We start from the raw sequence: 8,193 nt of genomic DNA on the forward strand, positions 1-8,193 counted from the left end.
CACAGCAACCCAGAGAACAGTGAGGAGAGATAGCTGAAACAAGAAGGTTTGGTCACTGCTACCACACCAGAGCTCACTCCAGACAGCTTGCTGTGACTGTATCCGTCATGTCAGCATGGCTGCCAATGGAAGGACTGAGGCTAAACCAGATGATTAGCAGAGCAGCTGGATAAGAGAAGAAAGAAAAGAACCACCAGCTAATTTCACCTTCTTCCTCTCAACTCTCATCACAGTAAATTCAGTAAGGCCAAGTCAGCAGCTGCTGTCTCAGAACTTCTCACCCTGCTGGGGCGTGGCCTGAGTTGGGGTGAGGATGTTCCAGGCCAAGAGTGTGTGCCAAGGGTTAGGCAATAGGATTTCTGTTGTACCAAGCAAGTGGAGACATGGCAACTGTAGACCCGTAAAGCGACCAGTGTCAAGAGCTCAGTGGTGCATCTCAAGTCCAAAGGTCAAGCCTGGTGTTTTCTCTTAGGAGCAGAGGCTGTTGGGGTAGTGACCCTGTTCTGTGCTACAGGTTGTTAAATATGGCTAAAAAGTTGTAAACAACCAAAGCACAATTAAGGACAAGGCCACTCAATTTCAACATGTAACACACTTGTAAAGTTTCTGTCTCAGCCTTGCATTGCTGCTGATCATGAATGTCCTAGATACCAAGCTGTGCAGGGACCTTCAAAATAGTCACATTTTGGTTTTTCAGGAGGACAAAAAATGCCAACCAGTCCTGGTGCTCTGATCCTATCCTTTGTGATGCTGGCAAACCAGGTCAGCCCAGGGCTACGGGCCAATTCACTTGTGTTTGTGTCAGAGGAAGAAGTATGCTGCTGCATGGCTCCTGCAAGGAGCATGCAGGCTGGGTGCTTGGCTGCAGGAGGAGGTGCTGCGCACTTCCAGCCCAGCTCTCAGGGAAGGAGAGGAAAGTGCACAGTTTGCTGCATTCGTTCCCCCTGGCTGAGGGTGGGGGGAGCAGGGGATAGATAGTATAATCATAGAATTCTAGGGCTGGAAGGGACCTCAGGAGGTCATCAAGTCCAGCCCCCTGCCCAAAGCAGGATCAACCCTGACTAAGTCATCCCAGCCAGGACTATGTCAAGCTGAGACTTAAAAACCTCTAGGCACGGAGAGTCCACCACCTCTCTCAGTAACATATTCCAGTGCTTCACCACCCTCCTGGTGAAATAGTTTTTTTCCTAATATCCAACCTACACCTCTCCCTCTGTAACTTCAGACCGTTGCTCCTTGTTCTGCCACCTGTCACCATTGAGCACAGTCTGTCTCCATCCTCTTTAGAGCCTCCTTTCAGGATGTTGAAGGCTTCTATCAAATCGCCCCTCAGTCTTCTCTTCTGCAAACTAAATAAGCCCAAATCCCTCAGCCTCTCCTCATAGGTCTTGTGCTCCAGCCCCTTAATCATTTTCCTTGCCCTCTGCTGAACCTGTTCCAACGTATCCACATCTTTTTTATACTGGGGGACCCAAAACTGGACACAATACTCCAGATGTAGCTTCACCAGTGCCAAGTAGAGGGAAATAATAATTTCTCTAGATCTGCTGGAAATGCTTCTCCTAATGCACCCCAATATGCCGTTAGCTTTCTTGGCTACAAGGGCAACTGTTGACTCATATCCAGCCTCTTATCCACTGTAATTTCCAAGTCCTTTTCTGCTGCACTGCTACTTAGCCAGTCGGTCCCCAGCTTGTAGCAATGCTTGGGATTCTTCCATCCCAAGTGCAGGACCCTCCACTTCTTGTTGCACCTCATGAGATTTCTTTTGGCCCAAACCTCTAATTTGTCTAGGTCACTCTGGACCCTATCCATACCCTCTAATGTATCTAACTGTCCCTCTAGTTTAGTGTCATCTGTAAATTTGCTGAGGGTGCAATCCATCCCTCATCCAGATCATTAATAAAGATGTTGAACAGCACTGGCCCTAGAACCCATGCTTGGGGCACTTCACTCAAAACTGACTGCCAAACAGATATTGAGCCATTGGCCACTACCTGTTGGGCCAATCCATCAGTCCAGCTTGCTATCCACCTTACAATCCATACTTTTTTAACTGTGTTTTTATTTCTCACTCTCTGACAGTGATTGGCAGGGAAAGAGCAAACAGCCTCTTAGTATGAAGTGGCGGGGGCGGTCCTCCCACATGCCCCTAGCCTGCTGCCCCAACTCCTGCAGCACACACATCCCCATCACTGGGCTCCTTTTCACAGTTGCCAACCCTGACTCTTGAACCCCCTACCCTCCAACCCTCTGCCTGAGCTCCTCCTCACAACCCAGCCCTCATTCCTGCACCACCATGAATCCCAACCCTTTGCCTTGAGCCCCTCCTCACATCCCCAAACCTGACTCCTAACCCTCCCACTCTTCCCACTCTCTGCCCTGAGCCCCTCCTAACACCCCCAACCCTGACTGCTGCACCCCTCACTGCCCACACTCTGCCTTCAGCCTCCTATATTCCAACCCACACTTAAATTTCTTGCAGATACTTTTGTATCACAACTCCCTCAAGTTCCTGCCCTGAGGGCCCCCCCCAGTGGGGGTTGTGATAGGATAGTACTTGCAAAAATGTAAGTTACTTAGTGTACATCAAAGCCATTTTTAATGCATAAGTGTATATTCAGAGGTTTGAACGCTAAGAACACTAATGGATAGTTACTCGTATTGTTCTTACTTATCTATTTCTAATGTAACCGAACAGCAAACATTTGCATTTGTTTATAACCCTGTATCTAAATTAGCCACCAAAGGAAGCTTGTGAAATGTTAATGGAGGACTTAAGGTCTTTAACGTAAAATCCTAATTTCAAAACAAGTGGGCATTGTGTGTGATGACTGAGGTCAAGGACTCTAACTGCATTCCTCAACACGTCATCAAAGAAAAAAAACATGGTACAGACGCTGTCAGTTCTCTTCCGTGTGAAGATACTATAAATATAGATTCAAAGAAAGACCCTTTGTCTCTGGACAGTTTGGCTTCTAAAGGCAGAAAAACTGAAGAAGAAGACGTAGAACCCCAGAATTACTTTAGGTGGCTCTGGAAAAGACTACTGGGGGGAACTGGAAACATCACTGACACCATTAGGACTTACCAACTGTGACTCTTCTGGTACTATATTTTACCAGCTTTAACCACTCAGTAAGTTTTGTTCTTTTTTCTCAGCTAATAACCCTACAGTTAGTTTATTCTAGAAATGGATGCCAGCAATGTCTTTAGTAGAGAAAGGCCACAAGATCCCAGGTCTGCAAAACTAGCTTCACTGTGAGAGACTTTTAAGGCACTTGATCTGTTTAGCTTATCCAAGAGCACATTAAGAGGTGGCTGCATCAGTGTACAAATGCCAACAGAGGGGGTTTCCAATACTAAAAGGCTTTGGCATCTAGCAGACAAAATCACAACAAGGGTTGAAAGCTGAAGCTAGATACATTCAGACAAGAAATAACTACAATTAACCACTGAGAGACAATTAACCATGCTTTCCTGCCTGGCAATGGTGAACTCTTTATCTGTTGAAGTCTTTAAATCAAGACAGGAATGACTTTCAAGCAGATCATCTTTAACTCAACTTTGAGATGTTGGCCTTGATGCTGATCACAATGGAGCCTTCTGACACTAAACATTATGAATTCCCATATTTGAAGAGGGGCTTGATGACTCATGGATTTTTCAGTTTTCTAGCAATTCTGGAAAAAAATGTTTTGAAATTTTTCATAAATCGAAAAGTTGAAACAAAGAAATCCTTTCAGAAAGAATGGAAAAATGTTCTCTTGATTCCAAGCATTTTCAAACAGCATTTAGAAAAAAAGTAAATTTTAAATTGGGAGATATTTTTAAATGAAAAGTAGTTTTGAAGGAGAAAACACAAGTATTCCAATGAAATGTCACAACTTTTAAAAATGAAGCATTGGGTGAAACCCATAAGAATTCACAACATATTTTAGTGTCCCCAGATCTACGTTTTCCACCAAACAAGTTAAGTTTCACCTTGCCTTGTTGCATAAATGCTTCACAGTGTGCTTGAAAATGTAAAGCATCTGAAAACTCCTTTCACCTGGAACAAGGCTGATTCCCAGCTGTGGCAAATTCAAGCAGGGTCTTGCTCCTTTCCAAGGGAATGCCACCTTGACGCACTTGCCCCAGAAGTTTGCCTGCAGAAGAGGCCAAAAAGCCATGCTTATGAAAAGCTCTGCTTTTGCTTTCCATCCCCCTTGGCAGTTGAGCTTTTGGCTCCAGCTGAGCTGTGAAGAGCTCATTCTAGTACACAGGGAGGCAAAAGGAACCCAAATCAAAGTGAAAAGGTGTTTGAACAAAAGGGCTTGAGGGGAGGGGGCTTATGTAGTCCTGCTTCTATCTACATCACTCATCCCAACTGATTCATGCTCCTTCAAGCCACAAAACTTAGTGGGCACTCAGGTGAGAGGTTAAGCAAGACTTCCCTTTATCCCTGCCAGGCTGCTAGAAAGACATCAAACGTGAGCCCTTCAGTATGGTCCAATTACCTATGTAAGAAGCACAGGTTATGGGACATCACAAGAACAGCGATTTTAACCCTCATTCAGACCCAGAAAATCTCCTTAACTTGCAATGGCTTTGACTGATGTGTCACCTGTTTGGTATCTTCAAAACTCCTCTGTGGTTGATAGCTGGGCTTAGACTGAAATGATTAGTACGACTTGCTCATCAACTATAGTTCCAGAAAAGCAGTCATGTAGCACTCTGAAGACTAACAAAGTAATTTATTAGGTGATGAGCTTTCGTGGGACAGACCCACTTCTTCAGATTCCACAAAAGCTCATCGCCTAATAAAGTATTTTGTTAGTCTTTAAAGTGTTACATGACTGCTTTTTTGTTTTGTGGAGATACAGACTAAAACAGCTACCTCTCTGTGACTGTAGTACCAGAGTTGTGTGCACAGACAGAAACCCGGCCTGGACCTCCAGCGCTGTGGTAGGCTACAGCAGTGGGTATCGGAGGTTCGACTTGGGGTAGGGACAATGTCTCTGCTACTTTTTTCCTGCTGCTCTCAGTTTTCACTGTTCCAGTCTCGTACTGCACCCAAAATGCTGACACCTGTGGTTCTGCTGATGAGGTAGGGCCAGATTAAGACTATGAGGGTTCTAAAGTTAATAATAGGAAAGGGCCTAAGAATGAATTACATGTTTCAAAAACATAATGAAATCAAACATTTATCTATATACATATTCTGTAAGAGTAACACATTTATTCTGCTCTCACTATACTCAGTTCTTCAGACAGATACATTTTTCCCTAGCTTTAGCGGTGGCAGAGTAACAACTGATGTAATTGTAATTGAAAGACCTGTCAGTTTTATACTCAGTGCTCAAGAGGGACGGAGCATGAAGATGCTTTTGAGTCCTGGACAGTTGAAGAGCATTTTTGGCTCTTGTTAGAAGAGAGAAGGAATATTCTCCGCTACAGTTAGTGATCATTAGTGACAAATACACTCATAATGCAGTGTCATCCTTTAGATTCAGTGATAACTCAGTGCAGCCAAATATATTTGCTTTTGTCATCTTTTCTCTCTATATCTGAGAGTGACATGAATTCAACAAATGGAAGAAATTCCTTGATAAAATCTTCTGGAAGATTATCTGAGTCCCTCTGACACAAAGGTTTGGTACCAGCACTGATTTTGGAACTTGAAATGTGAGACAAAAGGTTTTGTCAGTACCCCTGTGAGTGAATGTATCTGTATCAGCATCTACCAACTAACCTTAAGTTAATGTGTTATAGTATACCTAGTACATGAATTCTTTTTTTCTTTTGACTTGGTCAGCAGGGATGGTCTGTTCAAACTGCTCCACAAGATAGGCTGTCCTCCACGGTTACTCAAGATGACCCAGTCATTCCACGAAAACATGAGAGGAACCATCCAATATGACGGCACATTATCAGATGCTTTCAGAATCAGGAGCGGCGTCAAACAAGGATGCGTGCTTGCTCCGACATTGTTCGGGATCTTCTTCGCACTCCTCCTGAAGCATGCCTTTGGATCTTCAACAGAGGGCATCATGCTGCACACAAGATCTGATGGGAAACTGTTTAACCTTTCAAGGCTGAAAGCTAAGACTAAGGTGCGAAAAGTCCTCATCAGAGACATGCTGTTCACAGACAATGCTGCTGTAGTGTCTCACACAGAAGACCAGCTTCAAAAACCGCTGGATCAGTTCTCCAAAGCATGCACAGACTTTGGGCTTACCATCAGCCTAAAGAAGACGAATGTACTCAGTCAGGATGTTGCTGAATCCCCATCAATCAGCATTGACAACTATACGTTAGAGGTTGTCCACGAGTTCGTGTACCTTGGGTCCACCATCACTGACACCCTGTCGTTGGACACTGAGCTAAATAGGAGGATCGGAAAAGCGGCCAGAACTCTGTCCAGACTCAGCAAGAGAGTGTGGAATAACAACAAGCTGTACACTCACACCAAAATGCAAGTCTACAGAGCCTGCATCCTCAGCACCCTCCTTTATGGCAGTGAGACTTGGACCCTGTATGCCCGCCAGGAAAAGAGGCTGAATGTCTTCCACTTGCGATGCCTCAGGTGCATCCTTGGAATATCATGGAAGGACAGAGTTACCAACACTGCCGTCCTCAAGCAAGCTGGAATCCCAACCATGCACACCCTCCTCAGGCAGCGTCGACTCCGCTGGCTTGGCCATGTCCACAGGATGAACGATGGAAGGATTCCAAAAGACATCCTGTATGGTGAGCTAGCCTCCGGCAAAAGACCTGCCGGACGCCCCCAGTTGCGTTACAAAGATGTCTTCAAGAGAGACCTTAGAGAGGTAGACATCGAGCTGGACAACTGGGAAGAACTAGTAGACGACCGCAGCAGATGGAGGCAGGGGTTACACAAGGGCCTTCAGAAGGGCGAGTTGAAGATCAGACAGCTAGCAGAGGAGAAGCGAGCGCACAGAGAGCACGATAAGGACTTGCCAGACACCCACTACATCTGCAAGAGATGCAGCAAGGACTGTCACTCTCATGTGGGTCTTCATAGTCACAATAGACGCTGTAAATGAAGTCCTCAATTGAAACTTTAAAGGGCGCGATCCATAGTCTATGCAGACTGAAGGATGCCTACTACTACATGAATACAACATGAGTTGGTAGATATTGATACAGATACACTCCCTATCAGGGGTATCCTCTTTTTGAAAGGTCAAATATGGCAACCCTAATTTTCATAAGCCTCAATTTGATATTCTAATGAACTTTTCATATTGTCTATTATTGTGATAAAGATATTAATGCCAAAGGCCTCCTTGTCACTGAATGAGTGTGTATTTGCATAATCACAGAGCTTCTGTCTTTTGCAGCATTTGCCTGACCTTTTGCTCAGGGTTAGAATTCCTTGCAGCCCCACTGAATTTCATTCCCAACAAAAGTAGCCCACCTTTGTTGAAGAACAGTGACAAGATGACTCATCAGGTTTACAGCAGTGGAAAAGTCAATCTGAGCACTTTGCAAGCTTAGATTACACCTGCTGAATGGCTGCTGACAAACAGCTGATTATAATGAATTATACTGGGTGCTGATGGGCAGAGAGAAGCAACGGGGTGGGAAATCCCGAGCCCCTAGATAGGTGCTAGCAGCAAGACATAATGAGCACGCTAAGCCAATGGTCTAAAAGATTACACAAGTGCTCTGCCTTTGGCTCAGGTTTGCATGTTTACCTGTGAATATAAACGTGTTTTCCCTTGCACGTTTTCTCTTTTATAGAAGCAAAGTTAAATTCCACTTCCAGGTCTTTAAGAACGACGGGTGGCACTCCCAATAGCTTTTTCCACAGGTACATTTCTGTATTGTCTTGAGACAAAAGGAGAAATAAGCACTGCATACATTGGCAATAGTACACAATTACTGCTGGGCTCAGATTAGCGTCTGTGAGGAGTAGGCACAATAACTCAGGCTGACATGTTAAACCTTTTCCTGCACTTAGGTTGGTATTCGAGGAGGCCACACTGTTGTCTCTCCCTCAACTGGGGAGCAGACTCAGAGGTCCCTCTTCAGTGTGGTAAGCGGCTATAATTCAAATTAAGTCCCAATTACTGCTTTCGCACCCCAGTTTATACTGTCTCAGCTCTTGTTTTATGCCTAGTTACACAAACAACGGTTGGTTTTGCTATCCGTGCCATGCCTTGTCTATTGTCCAGCCAAACCTCA

General features: G+C 44.8%; 1 long non-coding RNA gene across 1 annotated transcript; it reads right to left on the reverse strand.

Annotated features, from left to right (window-relative positions):
- Positions 1–3,636: 3,636 nt before the first annotated feature.
- On the reverse strand, positions 3,637–7,804 carry LOC142002127 (uncharacterized). Its single transcript, XR_012642617.1, has 3 exons — positions 7,704–7,804; positions 4,052–4,148; positions 3,637–3,683 (listed from the first exon to the last, which is right to left on the reverse strand). It is a non-coding gene; the product is annotated as an uncharacterized LOC142002127 (long non-coding RNA).
- Between the last annotated feature and the right edge of the window lie 389 nt (positions 7,805–8,193).

The sequence above is a fragment of the Carettochelys insculpta genome, chromosome 27 (assembly GCF_033958435.1).
Source record: "Carettochelys insculpta isolate YL-2023 chromosome 27, ASM3395843v1, whole genome shotgun sequence".
Classification (NCBI taxonomy): Eukaryota; Metazoa; Chordata; order Testudines; family Carettochelyidae; genus Carettochelys; species Carettochelys insculpta.